Source organism: Hyperolius riggenbachi, chromosome 6 (assembly GCF_040937935.1).
Source record: "Hyperolius riggenbachi isolate aHypRig1 chromosome 6, aHypRig1.pri, whole genome shotgun sequence".
In the NCBI taxonomy this organism is placed as follows: Eukaryota; Metazoa; Chordata; class Amphibia; order Anura; family Hyperoliidae; genus Hyperolius; species Hyperolius riggenbachi.
The window spans coordinates 27,130,186-27,153,857 of NC_090651.1; the positions used below are offsets into that span (position 1 = coordinate 27,130,186).

Here is a 23,672-nt window from a genome sequence, read left to right on the forward strand (position 1 = left end):
CCTATCTCCTGAAGAACTACAACTCCCAGCCCCCTAAGGAACTATAACTCCCAGCCACCTATATCCCGAGGAACTACAGCTACAACTCCCAGCTCCATCTGCTGAGGAACTACAACTCCCAGCTCCATCTGCTGAGGAACTACAACTCCCAGCTCCATCTGCTGAGGAACTACAACTCCCAGCTCCATCTGCTGAGGAACTACAACTCCCAGCTCCATCTGCTGAGGAACTACAACTCCCAGCTCCATCTGCTGAGGAACTACAACTCCCAGCTCCATCTGCTGAGGAACTACAATTCCCAGCTCCATCTGCTGAGGAACTACAACTCCCAGCTCCATCTGCTGAGGAACTACAACTCCCAGCTCCATCTGCCAAGGAACTACAACTCCCAGCTCCATTTGCTGAGCAACTACAACTCCCAGCTCCATCTGCCGAGGAACTACAACTCCCAGCTCCATCTGCCGAGGAACTACAACTCCCAGCTCCATCTGCTGAGGAACTACAACTCCCAGCTCCATCTGCCGAGGAACTACAACTCCCAGCTCCATCTGCTGAGGAACTACAACTCCCAGCTCCATCTGCTGAGGAACTACAACTCCCAGCTCCATCTGCTGAGGAACTACAACTCCCAGCTCCATCTGCTGAGGAACTACAACTCCCAGCTCCATCTGCTGAGGAACTACAACTCCCAGCTCCATCTGCTGAGGAACTACAACTCCCAGCTCCATCTGCTGAGGAACTACAACTCCCAGCTCCATCTGCTAAGCAACTACAACTCCCAGCTCCATCTGCTGAGGAACTACAACTCCCAGCTCCATCTGCTAAGGAACTACAACTCCCAGCTCCATCTGCTGAGGAACTACAACTCCCAGCTCCATCTGCTGAGGAACTACAACTCCCAGCTCCATCTGCTGAGGAACTACAACTCCCAGCTCCATCTGCTGAGGAACTACAACTCCCAGCTCCATCTGCTGAGGAACTACAACTCCCAGCTCCATCTGCTGAGGAACTACAACTCCCAGCTCCATCTGCTGAGGAACTACAACTCCCAGCTCCATCTGCCAAGGAACTACAACTCCCAGCTCCATCTGCTGAGGAACTACAACTCCCAGCTCCATCTGCTGAGGAACTACAACTCCCAGCTCCATCTGCTAAGCAACTACAACTCCCAGCTCCATCTGCTGAGGAACTACAACTCCCAGCTCCATCTGCTGAGGAACTACAACTCCCAGCTCCATCTGCTGAGGAACTACAACTCCCAGCTCCATCTGCTGAGGAAGTAGAACTTTGCAATTCTTTTTCTGATCGCATCTGCCTTGGAAATACAAATCACAGCCTGCTGGCCTCTAACTATAGATGCACTACACCTCCCAGCATCCTCCCTCATCTGGCGAGGAACTATAATTCCCAGCCTGCTCTGAAAGCCCCTATGCTGAGCCTTGTGGTTCCTCTGCAGCAGCCCCACCTCCCCCGCTGTGATGGTAAAGCCCGGTAGGTATATACCAGGCAGAAGCTATACCGGAGGGATAAAGGACCCTGTTGACGTTACGTCACCACGTGACTGGCGCGCGCTGAACTGGTTTCACCAGTCACCACACGCTGCTGTCACGTGATGTCACCAGGAGAGGAGGCGGAGCCGGAATCTCTGCTGCTACAAAAACTTTACTTCTGTGCTCTCACGGAGTCACGGGCAGGGGAGTTTGGTGTGAAAAGTGGGGTTTGCAGACCACCAGGGGAAGCTATGGAAGGGAGGAGGGGACCACTAGCACATCAGAGATAGCTGTACAGGTGGGGTCTCCGAGCACCAGGGAAAGCTATGGAAACGGGGGATGAGGAGCGCTAGTCCATGGGGAAGGCTGTATAGGTGGGGCCACAGACCACCAGGGAAAGCTATGGAAACGGGGGATGAGGAGCGCTAGTCCATGGGGAAGGCTGTATAGGTGGGGCCACAGACCACCAGGGAAAGCTATGGAAATGGGGGATGGGGAGCGCTAGTCCATGGGGAAGGCTGTATAGGTGGGGCCACAGACCACCAGGGAAAGCTATGGAAACGGGGCATGAGGAGCGCTAGTCCAATGGGAAGGCTGTATTGGTGGGGCCACAGACCACCAGGTAAAGCTATGGAAACGGGGGATGAAGAGCGCTAGTCCACGGGGAAAGCTGTATTGGTGGGGCCACAGACCACCAGGGAAAGCTATGGAAACGGGGGATGAGGAGCGCTAGTCCATGGGGAAGGCTGTACAGTTTGGGTCACAGATCACCAGGGAAAGTTATGGAAGGGAGGAGGGGAACCACTAGCACATCAGAGATAGCTGTACAGGTGAGGCCACAGACTGCCAGGGAAAGCTATGGAAACTGGGGATGAGGAGCGCTAGTCCACGGGGAAAGCTGTACAGGTGGGGCCACAGACCACCAGGGAAAGCTACGTAAGGTGGATGGGGATAGCTAGTCCACAGGGAAAGCTGTACAGGTGGGGCCACAGACCACCAGGGAAAGCTATGTAACACTTAAAACCGCCGGCGTTCTGCGGGAGTGATTTTCCCGCGATCAGCGCGTAAAAATCACGCGGGTTTGAAGCGATCGCGATTAGCGTGCTGTGCACGCTAATCACGATCGCTAATCGTGGAACGCCTGTTGCCGGCAAACCGCTGCATGCAGCGCGATTGCGGTTATCGCTAACCGCAACCACGGCAGTGAGAACACTGCCACACGCTACATTGTGTACGGTTCTTGCAGAACCGCTAGCGGTTTGCCGTGAGCGGGAATCATGCGATTCCCGCTCAGGTGTGAATGGGCCCTCAGTGTTGCCTGTACAGGCAGAGTCACTGAACTCTGATTCACAGCTGCTGATTAGACCCTTTGATCTAGCTAGCTAAACAAACGCAGAGTGCAGTGACTTTTTTTTTTTTTTTTTAGCAACTTTATGTGGAAAAAAGACTATTGTGTGCTGTTCAAGAGTTCAGGTCCAACTGCACATCATTGTATAATAGGCTGCCACATTGCCACTCACATTAGCTAGACCAGTGATCTGCAAACTTGGCTCTCCAGCTGTTAAGGAACTACAGGTCCCACAATGCATTGCCTTTTTGAATCTTGACTGTGGCTGTCAGACTCCTGCAATGCATTGTGGGACTTGTAGTTCCTTAAGTAGGAACTCCAACCAAGAATTTAACTTTATCCCAATCAGTAGCTGATACCCCCTTTTACACAAGAAATATATTGCTTTTCACAAACAGACCATCAGGGGGCGCTGTATGACTGATATTGTGGTGAAACCCCTCCCACAAGAAGCTCTGAGGACCACGGTACTCTGGGCAAACTGCCACAATGTAACAATGTTCACAGATAGGAAATAGCTGCTTACAGCTGTCTCTAACAGCCAAAACAGCTAGGAGCAGCTACATAACCTGCCCACAGTAACAATGTCACCATGTAATACATGTCAGAATGTAAATCGGGGAGAGGAAAGATTTTACAATGAGCAAACACTGACTAAATATTTATACATAATTATCGTAAAAATGAAGCACTTTTTTTATTACAATATTTTCCCTGGAGTTCGTCTTTAAAAGCTGGAGAGCCAAGTTTGCAGATCACTGAGCTAGACCAGTCATGTTTTTGTTTTTTAACAATGATTTTTTAGTAGTGTAAAAGGGCGTAATCCAGCGGTCTTTAAGGCCCGGTTCACATTAGCGGTGGCCGTCCGGAATCGCCGTGCCGGAGCCGGACCGCTTGCAGAACGGACGGAACGGACGCACGGCATGGCAATGAAAGCCTATGCGTCCGTTCACATGCGTCCGTTCTGCCGGACCGGGGCCGGATCCGGACTCCGGCGTCCGTTCCAACATGCGCTATTTTTGGGTCCGGCTCCTCCGGCAGCCGTATCCGGGGCGGAGCCGGACTGCACCATCCGGCCAATACAAAGCAATGAGAACCGGAGAGCGCACAACACACTGGCTAAAAATCCGGATGTTCTACCCCACTTCCTATGCGGATTGTTGCGGCGATTTTGGATGGGGACACATGGGCAAGCATTTTGGAGTGGAGCAGCAGTGACTTTACACGAGCTGGAGATGTTGGCAGCATGTCGGAGGTGGAGGTGAGTGCTAAACAGCAGAGGGCCTGATTCCACAGGTCCCCCTTCTGCTGACCTCCCAGACCCCAACATTTTATTTGGTTTGTACTTAACTTTTGCCAAACGGATCCGGATCGCATCCTGATGAACACCTGATGCAACCTGACCGGATCCGGATCAGAACCGTACGGTTCCGATCCGGATCCGGTCCGGATCCGGTCAGGTCATCCGGTCCGTTTGGCAGACAACCGCAAGTGTGAACCGGGCCTAAAGAGAACCAGAGATGAAGCACCCTCATGTATTTTACCATATATATCAGTGTGTTCTCTGGTGGCTTTTCAAGCCCAAGCCTGCCCTCTGCTGGCTCCGTTCAGGAATTTTTATAGCTGAGTCATTATAGCAAAGCCAGACTGAATGCTCAGTCAGGGATTTTATCAGGGTTGATAAGGAGCAAGCTGTGCAGTGCAGAATGAAACAGCAGGTTAGGGGGTTTCTTTTCTCTAATGTTCTCACTGATATATATGGGAAAATACATGAGGGTGCTTCGTCTCTGGTTCACTTTAAACCGGGTGCTGCGGCAGCATGTCCTTGGGGTTCTGTGCCATCCCTGTATGGTGACCTGCTGTTTTTGGTTTTATACTGATGCTAGCTGTCACGGAAGATCCACCCCTGTGATCCTTAATCTCTCCTCATGTGCAGTCTGTTAACCCAGTACTGGCATAGTGAAACCAGCCTAAGAGGTGCTGCAAAGAGGAATGAGCAAAACTGGCCAAGGATAGGGGTGCCAAGCTTGTGGCATATTCAAAACAACTTGAGGCTGTAGTTCCTACCAAAAGTGCATCCACAAAGTACCTAGCAAAGGTTGTGAATACTTATGTACATGTGATTTCTCAGTTTTTTTTTTATTCTTAATAAATTTGCCCAAACCTCAAGTAAACTTTCTCTCCTCATCCTCCAGGATGGCTGCATAACATGAGAGATAGCCTAGCTCCTCCCCCAAAGGAAACACCCCTGATACAAACTTTTGCATAAGAAGCCCCTGCCTACCCACACACCTCAGTTTTGCTGTGTTTCCCTCCTTGGAAACATCCGGATACGAACGTTCGTGGACTCCTCTCTCCCTGGATGCCTGCATGTGAGCTAGCGTTGCTTGCGCTGGCGACAAGCGGAGGCGTACTGTCGGTCGCTTGCGCCTGCTCCTCCTTTTGGGATTGGAGGGGCGGGTCGGGATCCGTGGGAGCGGTGGTCTGCCGCTCGTTTAGGGAGGTGGTGGCAGAGGAGTGTCCTGCGTGTCAGGACGACACCCGGAAGTACAAAACAAGCTACTTCCGGGTCAGGTCATCGGGCCATGTGACTTCCGCTTTTTAAGTGGGAAGGCGGCGGCGTCTCAGCGCCATTTGAGTCCAGCCACAGGACTGTCCGGGGGAGCATGGAGCAGGCAGAAGGCTCCTCCGTGGAAGGCCGCAAAACCTCCAGTGACACAGCAGAGAAGGTAGGCTGTTTGTCGGCGGTGGTATCGCTGTCGGTAGACAGTGACACTGGTGTAATGTTAGCCTGAAGGGGCTGTGTGGGATTATTACTCCAGGTGTTACCTACTGACATGCGTCTATGTGTCCAGCCATGGCTTCCTAGTTGTTTCTAGTGGCTGGAAACACAAGGGGAAAAAATAATGGGATGCTGTAGCAAAGGGGCAGGCTGGAGACTAAAAGAAATGTTTTGTTTCTCTAGGCATTGCCGGTACAGCCAGCTACAAAGCATAGAGAAAAATCCAGGAGATGCTCTAAGTGTGATGCAAAACTTTCAGCCTCCTGGTCGAAATCAGTATGCCAAAATTGTATTGCAAAGGATAAGCCTGATCCATCGATTGTGATGCTAAGTTTCATGGAGTCAATGCAGAAAGAATTTACTTCAACTTTTCAGGCCTTGCGCTCAGTAATGATGACAAACCCAGTGCCACCGCAACTGCCCCCTGTGTCGGCCCATGTAGAGTTTCCTGTACCCGCTTCGAGTCAGGAGTCTCGATCGCAGAGAGGGGCAGGGGCTGCGGCCCAGGAGGTTCAGGGTTATGTTGTTTCTACTTCAGCGGAAGACTCGGTTGAGGAGATTGAATCTAGAGCAGATTCAGGATCAGATTCCATTGCAAAGGATATGAAATCAGCAAAGTACCTATTTAGTGCAGAGGAAACGTCAGAGCTTTTGAGAGCAGTCTATGATGCGGAGCAAATTCCTGACCAGGTCACGATCTCCTCTGCACAGGACGATATTTATATGGGATTACAGGGTAGTGAAGGTAAGACTTTCCCCATTCACCCAGCAATTAAGAAGATAGTTACAGACCAGTGGATTGATCCAGAAAAGAGGTTATACATACCAAAGTCGTTTAAACGCAGATTTCCTTTTAAGGAGGAAGATATAGCCTTATGGGCAAAGTGTCCAAAGTTGGACGCGGCACTCTCACAGTATTCTAAGGATACGGATCTATCCTTTGAGGATTCGGGTGCACTGAGAGACCCCATGGACCGTAAGGCGGAGACTATGCTCAAAAGGGCCTGGGAGGCCATGGCATTTGCATTTAAACCAGCAATGGCTTCCATTTGCATTGCAAGAAATTTAATTAAATGGTTGTCGGGTCTAAGAGACCATTTAGTAGCAGGTACGCCACAGGCGGAGATCCTGGAGTCCTTCCCAGTCTTAGCCCGATCCGTCGCGTTCCTAGCGGATGCGGCAACGGAATTCTTAAGATCTACTGCCAGAGTTGCTGCCCTCATAAATACAGCCAGAAGAGCAGTATGGCTAAACACTTGGGAAGGAGATGTAAGCTCAAAACAAAAGCTGTGTGCCATGAGATTTGAGGGTGACCTTTTATTCGGCAAGGATCTGGACAGTATTTTGGAGAGGTCATCAGGGAAAGGTAAAAAATTCCCTAATAAGAGGGGCAAGCCACTTCCACGAAGGTCCTTTCGTGGGAAAAAGCCTTTCTTTAACAAAAATCAGAGACCACAACCCCAGAAGAAAAGATGGGTTTATACAGGTGAAAAAGGTAAATCCTCTTTCATGTTCAATAAGCCCCCTCCCTCTGGGGCAAGACAGGAAAAATGACGAGATACAGGTGGGGGGAAGGTTACTCCACTTCGTCAATCAGTGGGGTCTCATTACCCAGAACCTGTTCATATTAGATCTTCTAAAGACAGGTTACAAAATATTATTCGCCTCCCCCCCTCCAAAAAACTTTGTTCTTACAGGGACCCCAAGAGAGCCGGAAAGAGCCAGAGCTCTGAAAGAATCAGTTCTCACCTTATTGAAGCAGGATGTGATTTGCAGCGTGCCAGAAGAGCAGTTTTACCAGGGTTACTACTCCAGGGTATTTCTAATCAAAAAACCCTCGGGGAAATATCGCATGATTTTAAATTTAAAGAATCTAAACCCGTTCATTCAGGTGGAGAAGTTCAGAATGGAGAGTATATTTACCATTCAGGCCTTGATCCCCAAGGACGCGTTTATGGTAACTCTCGACTTAAGAGATGCTTACCTTCACGTGCCCATCAATCCAGCTTACCAAAGTTATTTAAGATTTGCAGTAGCTCTGGGAGACAAAATATACCATTTACAATATCGGGCACTCCCGTTTGGTATAGCAACTGCACCGAGAATTTTTACAAAGATCATAGCAGAGGTGATGGCACAGTTACACCGTCTGCAGATCCGAATCATTCCATACTTGGACGACCTGTTGATTCTGGCAGATTCAAAAGAAAAGTTATTGGCCGATTTGCACCTGACATGTCAGGTATTGTCAGACCTGGGTTGGCTATTAAACATAGAAAAATCAATGCTGAATCCCAGTCAGACAGTGCGGTATCTGGGGTTCAGGGTAGATTCGGTTCAGGAAATGACTTTTCTGCCAGCAGAGAAACAGGAAAAAATAAGACAGAGGGCATATTCTTTCAGAATAAAAAGCAGGGTATCGTTAAGAGACGCAACTTCCTTGTTGGGCCTTATGACCTCGACCATACCGGGAGTGGTATGGGCACAAGCACATACGAGAACATTACAGGAATGGTTCCTGCAACATTGGAAGCAGGGAAGAGTGCATCTCGACAAGAGGTTCACCTTATCGCAAGTAGTCAAGGACTCCCTATTGTGGTGGGAGGACCAGAGCAATCTCAATCAGGGCAGGATGTGGCATCCTCCTTCTACCATCCGAATATTCACAGATGCCAGTCTGTGGGGATGGGGAGCGCACTCAGATCTATGGCACGCTCAGGGAGTCTGGAGTCAGGGCATGTGCAGGGAATCATCGAATTTCAGGGAGCTCATGGCGGTAAAGCTGGCCTTGGCCCAATTAGCCCCCCACATAACAGAGACACACGTTGTAATTCTCTCGGACAACATTGTGACAGTCTCTTACATTCGGAAACAAGGGGGAACCAGGGTAAAGAGGCTCAGAGACTTGGCCTTGGAGATTGCAGCTTGGGAAGAGCACAATCTAAAATCTCTAACTTCAGTTCATATAAAGGGCTCTCTAAATTTTTTGGCAGACCAATTAAGCCGACCCAAGTTGCTGGAAACAGAATGGGCATTAAACTCGGAGGTGTTCCACCAGATAGTACAAATGTGGGGGAGCCCGAGTGTGGACCTCTTTGCGTCCCCCAACAATGCAAAGACAGAGTTTTTCTTTTCCCTAGATCCAGCGTGTCCCATGGAAAGGCTGGATGCTCTAGCATTGCCATGGCCCAGGACTCTCCTTTATGCCTTCCCCCCGTTTTCACTGATTTCTCGTTCAATCTGGAAGATAAAGAAAGAGAAGGCCAGAGTTATATTCGTAGCGCCCTTTTGGCCACGAAGGATATGGTTCCCAGATTTGTGTATCCTGGCAGCACAGGGTCCTTGGTTTCTACCTCACAGGAAGGATTTGTTAATACAACAGGGGAGATTCCATCAGAGTCCAGAGAAGTTTTCCCTGGCAGCCTGGCTCTTGAATGGAGGGCGTTAAAGAAAAGGGGTTTTTCGAACAGAGTGATATCCACGATGGTTTCATGTAGAAAGATTACTACGAGAAAGATTTACTGTAAATTTTGGAAAGTTTATTGTTCCTGGAAAATGAGAAAAAATTTAGTAGGGAACGATATTGCTACGATTTTGGAATTCTTACAGGATGGAGTGGATTTAGGTCTATCACCTAGTACATTAAGGGTTCAGGTTTCGGCCCTTTCCTTATTTTTGAATATTAAGATTGCCAGAGATTCGGCTATCATTGATTTCTTAAAGGCGGTATCTAGGGCTAGACCGATACCGACAAAATTTGTTCCCCCATGGGACCTAAATTTGGTCTTAAGGGCTTTAGCAAGAGATCCTTATGAACCCCTGAATAAGGCTTCTCTAAAGGCTCTGACGTTAAAAACTACTTTTTTAGTCTCTGTCACATCAGCTAGGAGGGTTGGTGACATTCAAAATTTATCAATAAAGGATCCGTATATGCAGATATTTCCAGATAGGATCATATTCAGGACAGATCCAGCATACTTACCTAAAGTTAGTTCACGCTATCATAGGTCTCAAGAGATTATTATACCTTCCTTTTGTGATCCACCAAAGAATGATAGAGAAGCAGAATGGCACAGTTTAGACGTCAGGAGAGCGGTAATACAATATCTTGACAGGACAAGATCTTTTAGGAGATCAAATCATTTATTTGTTTCCTTTTCAAACACAAAGAAGGGTTTAGCGGTGTCGAAGGACACGATTGCCAGATGGCTCAGAGAGGTAATAGCTTCAGCCTATGTGCAGGAAGGACAGAGTGTGCCTAAGGGCATCAAGGCTCATTCGGTTAGATCACTTTCGACCTCGTGGGCTGAAAGGTCTGGTGCATCACTAGAGCAAATTTGTAAAGCGGCAATATGGAAGGACCAACACACATTTGTCAAGCATTACAGAGTGGACCTACTATCCAGCCAGGATTTGTCATTTGGTAGAAAAGTTCTTCAGAACATCATCCCTCCCTAAGGTAATTTATTTCTCGCTGGTCTCTCATGTTATGCAGCCATCCTGGAGGATGAGGAGAGAACTCTGGGTAGAACTTACCGGTAGCGGTATTTCTACGAATCCTCCAGGATGGCTACCTTAGTTCCCACCCGATGATGGTCTATTGTGGCCGGATTCAGGGGAATTAAGGTAGCGGCTGTTCGGAAGGTGATACTCTGCAATAACTGAGGTGTGTGGGTAGGCAGGGGCTTCTTATGCAAAAGTTTGTATCAGGGGTGTTTCCTTTGGGGGAGGAGCTAGGCTATCTCTCATGTTATGCAGCCATCCTGGAGGATTCGTAGAAATACCGCTACCGGTAAGTTCTACCCAGAGTTTTTTCACATTGTCATTATGGGGTGTTCTGTGTAGAATTATGAGGAAAGAAGTGAATGTAATCCATTTTGGAATAAGGCTGTAAAATAACAAAATGTGGAAAAGGTGATGTTCTGTGAATACTTCCGGATGCTCTGTACATTTTATGCACAGTGTTCTCCCCAGGCTCTTTTAGCCGGGTGCTCCACCCGGCTAGTTTAGGTGACCACCCGGCTGTCATCGACTCACCTCCTTCTATACTATAAGCAGAGTTGTGCAGAGGAGCACCAGCTCTGCATTCTATCATCTTGCCCCACCCGGCTACTTTTTCATGCCACCCGGCTGGAAAAAAATTCTGGGGAGAACACTGATGCATATGTTTTAAAATTTTTCATGGTGGTAGTCCTTTAATTTAAAAATTGGTTAAGAAACAATGTTTTCAAAATTCATACCTGCAGCATCAGGTCAACACAGTATCTAAAGGCTGGTACTCAATGTAATTTCCTTTCAGAATGACAGGTCGAAATGATAATTTCCGGCATGTCCGATCTGCTCCCAATCGAGAATGGAATCCATTTTGTGCCTTAGTGATCTGAAAATCAATCCTGTTATCCAATGGGGGCAGATCGGACATGCCAAAAACTATCGATAAGACCCGTCGATCTGATGGGAAATTCCATTGAGTGTACCAGCCTAAAGAGGAACTCCAGTGAAAATAATGTAATAAAAAAAGTGCTTCATTTTTACAATAATTATGTATAAATGATTTAGTCAGTGTTTGCCCATTGTAAAATCTTTTAAATCCCTGATTTACATTCTGACATTTATTATATGGTGACATTTTTACTGTTGACAGGTGATGTAGCTGCTGCTTGCTTTTTTGGCAGTTGGAAACAGCTGTAACAGCTATTTCCCACAATGCTGCAAGGTTCACACACAGGAAACTGCCAGGAGTACGTACTCAGAGTTTCCTGTGGGAGGGGTTTCATCACAATATCAGCCATACAGCGCCCCATGATGGTCTGTTTGTGAAAAGGAATAGATTTCTCATGTAAAAGGGGGTATCAGTTACTGATTGGGATAAAGTTCAATTCTTGGTCGGAGTTTCTCTTTAACCCATTCAGGTTCCGTGGTTTTCACGAGAGAAATGTTCACCTCCCATTCATTAGCCTATAACTTTATCACTACTTATCACAATGAACTGATCTATATCTTGTTTTTTTCCGCCACCAATTAGGCTTTCTTTGGGGGGTACATTTTGCTAAGAGCCACTTTACTGTAAACGCATTTTAACAGGAAGAATAAGAAAAAAATGGAAAAATTCATTATTTCTCAGTTTTCAGCCATTATAGTTTTAAAATAATACATGCCTCCATAATTAAAACTCACGTATTGTATATGCCCATATGTCCCGGTTATTACACCGTTAAAATTATGTCCCTATCACAATGTATGGCGACAATATTTTATTTGGAAATAAAGGTGCATTTTTTCCATTTTGCATCTATCACTATTAACAAGTTTAAAATAAAAAAAATATAGAAATATTTCATCTTTACATTGATATTTAAAAAGTTTAGACCCTTAGGTAAATATTTACATGTTTTTTTTTTTTTTTATTGTAATGGTTTTTGTTTTTTTATAGTAAACATTTTATTTGGGTAGTTTTGGGAGGGTGGGGGGTAAACAATAGATTTATAATGTAAATGTGTGTTGATTTTAATTTATTTTTATTTTCAGTTGTACTATTACTTTTTGGCCACAAGATGGCGGCCATGAGTTTGTTTACATGACGTCACTCTAAGCGTAACACACGCTTAGAGTGGCGCATCGGGAAGGGAACGGCCAGAAAAGGCGCAGCTTCCGAGAGAAGCTGTCGCTTTTTCAGCGGGGGAGAGGAATCAGTCATCAGGCACCATAGCCCGATACATTGATTCCCTGGCTACCGAATCCATGGCCGGGAGTGCGCGTGCACGCGCGTGATCGGCCGCGGGGGCGCGCGGTAGCGCACATGGTTTCTGAACGTAGTTTCTACGTCCAGAAACCAAAATAGGTTAAGTAAGGCCTGTTTCCACTACATGCAGATTGGATAGAGAAAAACTGACTGCAATGAATGTCTATGGGCCTATTTGCACTTTAACGCGATTTTTCGGATGCAGATTTTTCCATAGGCATTCATTGGAGTCAGTTTTTCTGCATCCAATCTGCGTGTAGTGGAAACAGGCCCTTAAAGAGTATCTGTAGCAAAAAAAAAGTGCACAGACTATAAGCGCTTTTCTGAGCATTTTCGGGTCATCAATGCTTTCTGAGTGCATTTAAAAAATTGCTCCTATTCACTTGCATTAAAATCGCAGTAAAATTGCATAAAAATGTACACGATCGTGGCGATTTTTATATAATTATAATGCAAGGTAAATGGAACAGTTTCTTAAACACTCAGAAAGCACTGATGGTCTGAAAACGCTCAGAAAAATGCTTATAGTGTGTCTGAGCCCTTGGGGTAGTATTTACCTCGGGAGGTGGAAGTGTCTGGATACTGAGGCTTCCATCCTCCCTCCTAAGCAAAGGGCATCCAGTGCTGGCCCCGGAAAAACTGCTGACAAGATTTTGGGGCCGTTCTACTACGCAGACACAGCCGGCTTGTAGATCGATCAGGAGCCTGAGTGCAAAGCAGCTACTGCACCTGCGCCAGGCACACAGATGTCAGTATTGTGGATGTTTCTCTGGGGGTCCCAGCACTGGATGAGGACAGGGAAAGCCTCATTAGGATCCAGAGGCTTCCCCCTCCCGATATAAGTACACCCCAGAGGCATTTTTTCCCCTACAGGTTGTCCTGGCGTGCCTGTTTTCTCATGCTGCTTTTAAGCTGTCTTTGGGGCTGCACCTTCTCAATTCCCTGCCTTAAAGGAATACTATCAAACCAAGTGTTGTAAAATGACAATAATGTCTAAGTAGCTGTGTAAACATTGTGTGTAGATTTTAGCTACTTTTGGAATGACTCATTTGCATAGGTGAATCTCTGCAGTTTGACACTGCAGAGACTACTAAGAACAGTGTGATATTGAATCAGAGTTATATAAAAACAAAAGCCTGTCAGGTGTCAGGTTTCACACACACAATTACAAATGTTTATGTTGCACATAAGATACATTTCCTCTGCTCTCTGCACATACAGGGTTAACAGATGCACTGTGAGGGAATTCCCCCTCCCCTCCCTCATGGCTCCTTCTGCTGTCAGTTTAGAGCAGACTGCCATCAGAAAAGTGTGAAAACAATTAGATAACAGTAAACAAAGGGATAAGGATTCAAATGTATACACCAGTACTTGGCAGCACTTCCCAAACATTTCCTATCTCAATTGAAAAAAAAACATGTTAATCGATTGTGTTCCTTTAATTCGGCCACCTGTCTTCACCGCTAGAAAACGCTCCCTGCACAGCTTTTGTACATGACGCCACACTGCATCGCAGCTTTTTGAATTTAGATTGCAGGCAACGGTGGGTAAGAAGCAGGACACAGCTGTGTTTATCTTGATTTTTAAAGTCGTCTCTCATGTAGCAACAGGTTTAAACCTGCAGAATTCATCCCTTCCAGTGAGCCAGTAAAAACAAAGAACAAACATCTCCCATCTGAATGCCGGGCTTGTCCGCCGCACTAAGGTGATTAATTTGCCAGGAAGAATGGGAAAGAATCATTGAAAAAACAAGCAAGAGATCTGGGGACGGGACGCTGCGGGATAAATCACCAGGACGCCAGCCGGCGGCGATGGAGCGCACGCTCCGTAAGGTCTAGGCTGCAGAAATTGGTTAACATATGACATTTCAGAAACAACACTGTAGTTGATCTTTAAGTCCTGTCATTTAAAATGTCCTTTATAAGAACTTTTCGACGTGGGCAGCTTTGCTAAGGTCAGGCTGCCGAGATTTACAAATTAAATATCGACAAAGCCCACTTGAGATGCAGAAGTATTTGCAGATCCTGGATTCTGTCGCTGAAGAATAAATATCGTTTCCGCGCAACACGCTTGCCTTGTAGGGATTTTGTTTTGTTGGATTTTTTTTTTTTTAAATGAAACTCAGGACTAAGAAGAACAAAAGCAATTCTAAAAAGGTTACTAGAAACACTGAATCTTTAAGGGTGCTTTATGACTAATATGTGCTCTGTGTGCATTCACATGAAAATATATACAGATCGATTCAATAAACTTTTTGTTTTCTTGAGTTTTGCCACAGCAGATGGTTTAGCACCTTATCAATAAAAATTGTCGCTCCAGCACCACAAGCGAACAAAAGTACAGACGCTCCCCTACTAAAGCAAGCAATAGGCTCAATGATTTCTCTATCTATATATGGCCAATTTGATTGCTCTGATCAAATCGGTGCAGCATTTGGCCTGCTCAATCAAGTGATTTCCATCCGAAATGGATCGATTGGGTCATTCGGTCCAGGATCGATTGATAAGCGGCGGATTGGGTGTGGGTCACTAGCGGTGTTCAATTCAGCATCTAACGAGAAGGTACTCTCACCTTTGTGCCACAGGGACTGATCTCCGCTGGGCCCTGGCATCTTCTTTCCTTCCTGTCCCCAGGACACGACCATTGACCATTTTCTGTCTCTCTTCTGTTCTCAGAAGTTGTATTCTGCCAGAAAGACATTTATGGCTGTAATTAGCTTATCATTGAGGTTTACTATATTCCCCACAAGGTCCAATAAGACTGAAGCTGTCACTTGCATGCCTGAAAATTAACCAGGAAAAGAAAAACAGCCTTTTATCTCATCATGTCACATGTTGCCACCGGTACACTTTAAAAAGATTAACTTAAAGTGTTCCAGGGGTGAACCTAATGCATGGCTTCCCATGTTCACACACGGAACAGTGTTTGGGAAAAGCTTCTCTATGAGATCTAAGCAGCCAGAATGCTGGAAGAATTGGGGCTGTGGGCAGGAGAGACACGAGAGGGGGAAAGAGGTTTGTCGCCTATGAGCCATACACTATTATAAGTGAATGAAAATGCGTCTCTAGATCAGTGGTGTCAAACTAAAATACAAAGTTGGCCGAAAGTGAACACTGGGACCAAGCCACAGGCTTTCTCAATGTCTAGTGGCCACCTCCCTCTCTTATAAAGTACCCTGGTGTCTAAACGCCCCTCCCCTGTACTGTTACCTGGTGTCTAGTGGCCCCTACCCTATACAGTTTCTTGGTATCTAGTGCTTTCTCCCCTATATGGCTTCCCTAGTGATCTGGGGCTTCTCCATCAATATATGGAGTAACGGATATGTTTTGGAAAAGGGATTCTAGAGGAGGAGTGAGGCTGGTGAGAAATCTTGTAAACAAAAATGTGAGGAGGTGATTCTAGACCCTTGAATAACAGCATTCTTATCCATGAAATATTAGTGGATACGCTAACATGGATTCACATACAGCATACTATGTAAAAGGTAAGACAATTCGTTCCCCACAAACTTGGCCCCCAATTGCTCCTGGATTCCACTGCAGTAACTATGTCAGTTGAAGTTATTGCAACACGCCATGAATATAGATTTATAACAGGAAACATCCACCACAAGCACAGGTGTAATCATAATGGTAGATATAGGGGTGCTATGGTGAAAGTGGTAGGCGGGGATTTCTCATTCTCCTTCCAATACAAGGGACACCACTCTAGAGCCGGCCGGTGTTGTGGCAATACTTGTTGTTGGGGGATGGGGTTGGTGGCCTCCTTCGATAGATGATTCCTGGAAGATGTGTCTACTGGTCATGTAGATCACCACAGCAGAAGAGGGTTGAATGTTTTTGGTAAGGAACATCAGGGTTCTTTGGTGGCGACCCATGAATTATACTCATGGCCAGCAATGCTACAAAGGCCATGGCCTAGGGCAACAGGAAGCAAATGGGCGTGCAGAAGGCACACTCCAGTAGTTCAACTGCCAAATTTGTGGACCACAGCAGCAGGCGCCTGCTACAAACTGTGCTACAAGCAGTCTCCTAGTTCTGGCCCTGCTTCCTCCTCAGAGTCTGCAAACCTTCACGACAGGTGGCTTCAGACAGCCAGGTCTGGAACGAAGAGGCAACAAACAGGGACAGCTTACAGTCTGTGACCTGACCTGTCAACGTCACCCCCAGGCAACTCCACCCTTCACTTAGCTCCAACCTATCAGAGCTGTGGAGAGGCAGGAAAGTTTATTGCGTCCCATCATATGTGACTGAGCCCTGCTGAGGCTGACAGGTGGGTCAGAGAAACTCCAGGGTATAGGCACAGAGAGTGACCTCCTTAAAGAGACTCTGAAGTCTCCTAAAAACGAGGTTTTTACTTTAAAAACCTCTTTAACTTAATTGCCTCTCCTAAAACGCTGCATCCCTGCGGCTGACAACGCCATAAATTACCCCCCGGCAAAATCCATGACTTTCTTGGTTGTGGATTTTGCTGCTGGAGGAGGCAGAGCTTTCAGCTGCAGCTCTGCCTCCATGTGCGTCAATCAGCATGTATCTCCGACTCTCCCCTGCCCCTCTCAGTGAAGGAAGACAGAGGGGCGGGGGAGAGGCGGCAATCCGTGCTGATAGACGCATGTAGAGGCAGAGCTGCAGCTGAAAGCTCTGCCTCTATGCGGAAGGAGCCCCACAATGTCCCTCACGTAATTTGGGGTGATTTATGGCGTTGTCAGCCGTGGTGATGCTGCGTTTTAGGAGGGGCAATTAGGTTAAAGTCATTTTTAAAGTAAAAACCTCATTTTTAGGAGACTTCAGAGTCTCTTTAAACAAGAATGCATAAAAACAGTGTACCCACTGCCTCATGAGAGACTGACCAGGGTCTTGGAGCTGCAGCAGGAGTGGAGAGAGACAAGGATATGGAGTACAAGGAACCAGTGAAAGTGTGGGGAGGGTAGACTGGGGGGAGGCTGGTCATAGTGGCCTTGGGCAGTAAAAACTATAAATCCAGCCCTAATTATACTTATGCTTAACCACCCAGGCGTTGTATTAAGATCGCCAGGGCGGCTGCGGGAGGGTTTTTTTTTAATTAACAAAAAAACTATTTCATGCAGCCAACTGAAAGTTGGCTGCATGAAAGCCCACTAGAGGACGCTCCGGATGCATTCTTCTGATCGCCTCCGGCGACCAGAAGTAACAAGAAAGGCTGCAATGAGTAGCCTTCCTTGTTTCGCTTACCTCGTCGCCATGGCGACGAGCGGAGTGACGTCATGGACATCAGCCGACATCCTGACGTCAGCTGCCTCCGATCCAGCCCTTAGCGCTGGCCGGAACTGTTTGTTCCGGCTACGCTGGGCTCAGGCGGCTGGGGGGACCCTCTTTCGCCGCTGCGGCGGCGATCAGGTAGCACACGCGGCTGGCAAAGTGCCGGCTGCGTGTGCTGCTTTTTATTTCATGCAAATCGGCCCAGCAGGGCCTGAGCGGCAGCCTCCGGTGGTAATGGACGAGCTGAGCTTGTCCATACTGCCCGGCTGGTTAAAAAACACTGGTGAAGGCGCACTTGATTATATGATATGAAGGCGCCCTTGATGATGAGATGTTGTATATTAGGGAAGCGTAATTTCTTACCTTCTCAGAAGAACAAACCATTATTTAATGGAAAAAGTAATGTTTATTCATGCACGGTAGACAACGCGTTTCACGGGTCTTGGCCCGCTTCCTCGTGTCAATACAAGTGCCTGTAGAACTTTTGGTCACGAATGTAAGTGCCTGAAAAGTTACTCTTTCCATTAAATATTAGTTTGTCCTGAAAAGGTAAGAAATTAGGCTTCTCAAATATACAACATCTAGTAGTATCACATCATCAAGGGTACCTCCACCAGTGTTTTTTAGCATGGTCCATACCCCATAGGGTTTTTTTTAAGTCACGAGGACCTTCAGTCCTCACAACTAATTCAAGAGAGCGACCGACCAGCATCTGCACCAGCAGACCTGGGACACCGAGCGGGGATGGTTATATTCCCGCAGGCTCAGATGGTGGTTGCAAGTTTTGCAATCCACCCTTGTGAGTATAATACTTATACACATGTGCTTACATGACTTTGTCCAACGGTACTGCACCATTGGGCTCCTGGTATCTCATTCACAGAGACTTGAAGGTTACGGGGAACCATCAAGGATCAAGACTTTTTCTGATTATACTTACATCCCTGATTGCAAGATGAATACTTGCCCTCACCATGTCCCAGTGGATGTCCAGAAATGTCCCCTTGTGGAGCACTTTGTTTTTTTTACCCTTATTTTTTTTCACCCGTATTGGATTGGCTGCATCACTGATCAAAAAACATTTCTTGGCTTACAGACTTTTCTATCGAAAACTTTTTTGCCAGAGGGTCTCCCCTAAGGTCCAATTCCATCGATAGATGTGCTCATGTCAGCCAGTCTTTTGTGGCTTCCATTTCCTTTCTACATGGATTGTATACTTAGTATTTCAGTGGGATTTTTATCACTGTACATAAGCTGCAAGCGATGAAACAGTTTAACCTACTGAATGCGGATAATAGCTGAGATGAAAAGAGCCATTGGTCTTTTTCTACAGCGTTTACTGAAGGAATGCAACCATCAAAGACACACTTAAAAAGGAAGAAACGTCCCTGGACACTGATAAAAGCGCTATCATTGCTTCTTTCACTCCAATCATTTCCATACTGCTGAGAATGTATGCAACGCGAGAGCAATGAGGAGAGCATGCCGAGAATATTTCCACTTATCTGCTGTTTAACCTTAGGAAAGGCTGTATGAAATCCAGCCTGGAAATGTGCATTGTGCCTAGGCAGGTTTTCTGTACTCTACAGCCCAATTTTACAAATATATAAAGAGCCAAGGTGATATCAAAATGATTCTTTTAGGTACAAAAAGTTTCTATGCTAGCATATAGCAATGCTGTTCAGACATAGATGAAAGTAAAACAATCCTGTGTATATTGTTCATGTAGTCCAACTCAGCCAAACAACAGTGAAAGTTGGGTAAAATGTTATGTCTTGTAACACTTTAGGCCATAGCAGGCACTAATAATCACTGGGAAGGGGACAGCAAGGGACTTTGGGCACCTGAAGAAGGATTACCTGACCAAAACACTGTGCTGATCATGTTGTAATGAAACCTGTGTGCTCAAAAGGACAAAAATGTAGCTACCGTAGAGTCTCAGTTATCTGGCACCGATGGGGATGGGCTGATGCCGGTTAAATGTGGTTTTTCGTTGCTTGAGACTCAATGTTAAAAATAGGCCTAGCTAATACAGCACTATACCCCACTCCACATACATACCATAGATTCTGTATTAAATGTTCAAATACAGTAATTGTAAGTATATAGACCTTGGGGGAGCCTCGGAACCCAGTCTTTAACCTATTTTGGTTCCTGGACGTAGAAACTACGTCCAGGAACCATGTGCGCTACCGCGCGCCCCCGTGGCCGATCGCGCGCGTGCACGCGCACTCCCGGCCGCGGATTCGGTAGCCAGGGAATCAATGTATCGGGCTATGGTGCCCGATCACTGATTCCTCTCCCCCGCTGAAAAAGCGACAGCTTCTCTCAGAAGCTGCGCCTTTTCTGGCCGTTCCCTTCCCGATGCGCCACTCTAAGCGTGTGTTACGCTTAGAGTGACGTCATATAAAAAAACTCATGGCCGCCATCTTGTGGCCAAAAAGTAATACTACAACTGAAAATAAAAATAAATTAAAGTGAACACACATTTACATTATAAATCTATTGTTTACCCCCACCCTCCCAAAACTACCCAAACAAAATGTTTACTATAAAAAAAACAAAAACATTACAATAAAAAAAAAACATGTAAATATTTACCTAAGGGTCTAAACTTTTTAAATATCAATGTAAAGATGAAATATTTCTATATTTTTTTTATTTTAAACTTGTTAATAGTGATAGATGCAAAATGGAAAAAATGCACCTTTATTTCCAAATAAAATATTGTCGCCATACATTGTGATAGGGACATAATTTTAACGGTGTAATAACCGGGACATATGGGCATATACAATACGTGAGTTTTAATTATGGAGGCATGTATTATTTTAAAACTATTTAAAAACTAAAACTATAATGGCTGAAAACTGAGAAATTATGAATTATGGCTCTCAGCAAAATGTACCCCCCAAAGAAAGCCTAATTGGTGGCGGAAAAAACAAGATATAGATCAGTTCATTGTGATAAGTAGTGATAAAGTTATAGGCTAATGAATGGGAGGTGAACATTTCTCTCGTGAAAACCACGGAACCTGAATGGGTTAAAGCGGATCCGAAATGAAAAACTAACTATAACAAGTAACTTGTCTACATATCTTATGTAAAGTTTAGATAGTTTACACAGCAAATCTAGCTGCAAACAGTTTTAATAGAATATGATTATTTATTCCTGTGATACAATGACGGCAGCCATGTTGTTTGTAAACATTACACAGAGGCAGGCTTATCTGTATCTTGAGCCATCAGCCTAATCCCCTCTCCTCCTCCCTCCTCCCCTCTGCCTCTGAAATCAATGGCTAGTAACACCTCCTCCTGCCCAGACTGAGCTCCCATGAGCCCTTGCTACTGCCAAGGCTCTCTGAACCTGTGGGCGTGGCTTATTTAGTTTATAGGGAATTCGAGTATTAAAACACAAACAAAAACAGTATTTGGCTTGAGGAATGCCCTATAAACAATAGGAACGGAACACAATTATGCAATGAGTAAAAGTTCACCTCGGATCCACTTTAAGCACAGCAGAGCCCACAAACATCCTAAGAAGTTGGCCTTCTCCACTGCGAGTACTGCCGGCGATTTGTGCAGGTTGGTTGAGACTGTTGGTTAGATGAGTTCTCTACTTATCTTACTCTACTTATAACCGGGACTTTACTTACCAGGGACTCTACTTAGCTCGCTTACTCTCCTCCTCACTGTCCCAGCGCTGGGACCCCGAAGCTCACAGTCACGATCCCATTTGAGAAAGAGAGTTGCCGGGCTGCATGGTGTAAGACATCTTGCGCATGCACAGTAGCAAAGAGCCACTGCTCAGGCTCGGCGGGATAAGCCAAGCCCATTTTGCTCCATGCTAGTGCACAGGGGCAAGCTTTCTGTGCCTGCACAGTGCAGGTGAGCTCTGCCAACAAGCCCTTGTCAATGTGCATTAGGGAGTCACAGAGCTGCAAAGGCAAGGTGGAGGCCTCTAGTCGCTTCCTTGGTAAGTAGCGATTTGGGTTCACTTTTTTTTTTCGCTACAGGTACACTTTAAATACAAGGAATTATCCCAGAAGGTTGAGCCCTGGTATCGTGGTTTGTCGGGGACTCTGGAAGCCATGTCTGTTTTGGCCGACTTTGATCATCTGGTTTAGGGCAAATACAAAGTTATAAATGCAACTTCCATTCTTAACATCATTGTTATCTGTGCTTAATAATTAGATTGACGATGTTGAGAAGATAGATGGGTGGTGTCAATGCAGAATCACGAGTAATCACAAAATCAATCGTGACAGAGGTGCCTGGCTCTTCTACTGACCACATATGCTATTGCTCCGTTGTTATTGCCTGATGAAGCGGGATCAAACCTGCGAAATGCGTTGCATATTTGGAGTTCATAAATAAAATATATTGACTGTCTTTACTACAGTCGTTGTGTGTCTACTTGGAGGAGGTAAGTCCACCACTACCTCCTCTATTTACCAAGAATTTAGTTTTTTAAGCTCATTTAGCTTCCTTTTATCCTTTTGGCGCCTCTATTCTCCTGCATAATATTGAGTCCACCCTGGGTGGAGGGTTGAACCCCCTTTTTCTCATCTACAGAGAGCGACTTCTTATTCCTGAGTGGGGTCAGGAAAATCTCCCCACCTGCTTTTACAGTGGTTGCCTAATGGTAACCCTGGTTTGTGAGTATTAATGTTTACACTATCTAGTAACCATTTACCAGTACATATTACACTATTGGGGCTCTTGGTGTTCCTTGTTTTTACAAAAGCAATCGTGATTGCACACCAATTGTTGATGGCATTCCAATCTGAGTTTGGATTGTGTAGGACTGTGTGGGAGAAAGTCAAAGTCATCCCCCAGTCAGGAGGCTTACAAATAGGTGTGATTCAAGATTCAAAAGGACCATTTGTCAGCCGCCTGCCAGAGAGAGACCTAAAACAAAGAAGGGGGCAGACAAAGACGAGACACAAACAGCTGGTCCTGACAATATTAAATATTTCTTATATGTTCCCTTTTAAAAGGAGATGTAACTCTCATCCCTATAAAAAATATACCACCGAATTCCAGGCGTTGTGGCCGTCCTGTGGACATCTTTCATGACTGGGTAAAATACAGGCAAACACTGGTTATAAAATAATCGTTGCAACAATCATAACATTTGTTTAGAGCTTTTCTCCTGTTGGACTCAAAGCGCTCGAGCTGCAGCCACTAGGGGTGCACTCAAGATCCACCCTGCAATGTTAGGGAGTGTTGCCCAAAGACGTCTTACTAAATAGGTACTGACCCTCGCCAGGATCCCAACCCTGGTCGCCCACGTCAAAGGCAGAGCCCTTAACCAGTATACTATCCAGCCACAAAATATAAGGTTAATATTTTATGCTAGGAAAATGATGTTTGGTAACAAAAAGTTGCAGATTTTTCGGTGAGGAGTGATGCCTAAAATATGGACACATAATACATTCATGACCTACTGTTCCCTCTCAAACTTCCAGCATGCAGTGGGAGAGTCAGCCTGAAGCAGGACTCGGAATTTCACCTCCTAAACCAGATTCTTCAAAGGAAACCAGGCCTGGCTGCCATTTAAATCTCCCAATTTCCAACTTCTAAAGGAGTCCAATGGAGATAGCTTGATACGCTGGGACTTCCAAACCCATGGACTTTTGATACGGACTTTCATCCTCAGATCTTAACCCTCCTGGCGGTATAAAACATTCCGCCAGGAGGCAGCGCAGCAGTTTTTTTTTTGTTTTTGTTTTTTTTAAATCATGTAGCGAGCCCAGGGCGGCATCCCCCCGCCCGCTTCGATCAGGAAATCCCATTCAAAGAACAGGGCGGGATGCCGTCAGCGACGTCGTGACGTCATTGGGAGTCCCGATCAACCCCCTCGGCGCTGCCTGGCACTGATTGGCCAGGCAGCGCACGGGGTCTGGGGGGGGGGGGGCGCGCGCCGCGACAGATAGCGGCGATCGAGCACCGGGCGGCGGCGATCGGTGTGCTGGCGCAGCTAGCAAAGTGCTAGCTGCGTCCAGCAAAAAAAATTTCAGTAAATCGGCTCAGCAGGGCCTGAGAAAACCTCCTACGTTTGGGGTTACCGC

The 23,672-nt window shown here is 46.1% G+C and overlaps 1 protein-coding gene across 4 annotated transcripts in view; it reads right to left on the reverse strand.

Annotated features, from left to right (window-relative positions):
* SPATA6 (spermatogenesis associated 6) overlaps positions 1-1,591 on the reverse strand; it is a 140,931-nt gene extending 139,340 nt beyond the window's left edge. For 3 of the 4 annotated variants that reach the window (XM_068239040.1, XM_068239037.1, XM_068239039.1), the window contains exon 1: positions 1,520-1,591. The gene's annotated coding sequence lies outside the window, so the exon portion shown is untranslated. Of the gene's footprint in view, positions 1-1,503 lie in introns of all 4 variants that reach the window. The other variant, XM_068239038.1, reaches the window with a different exon arrangement.
* Between the last annotated feature and the right edge of the window lie 22,081 nt (positions 1,592-23,672).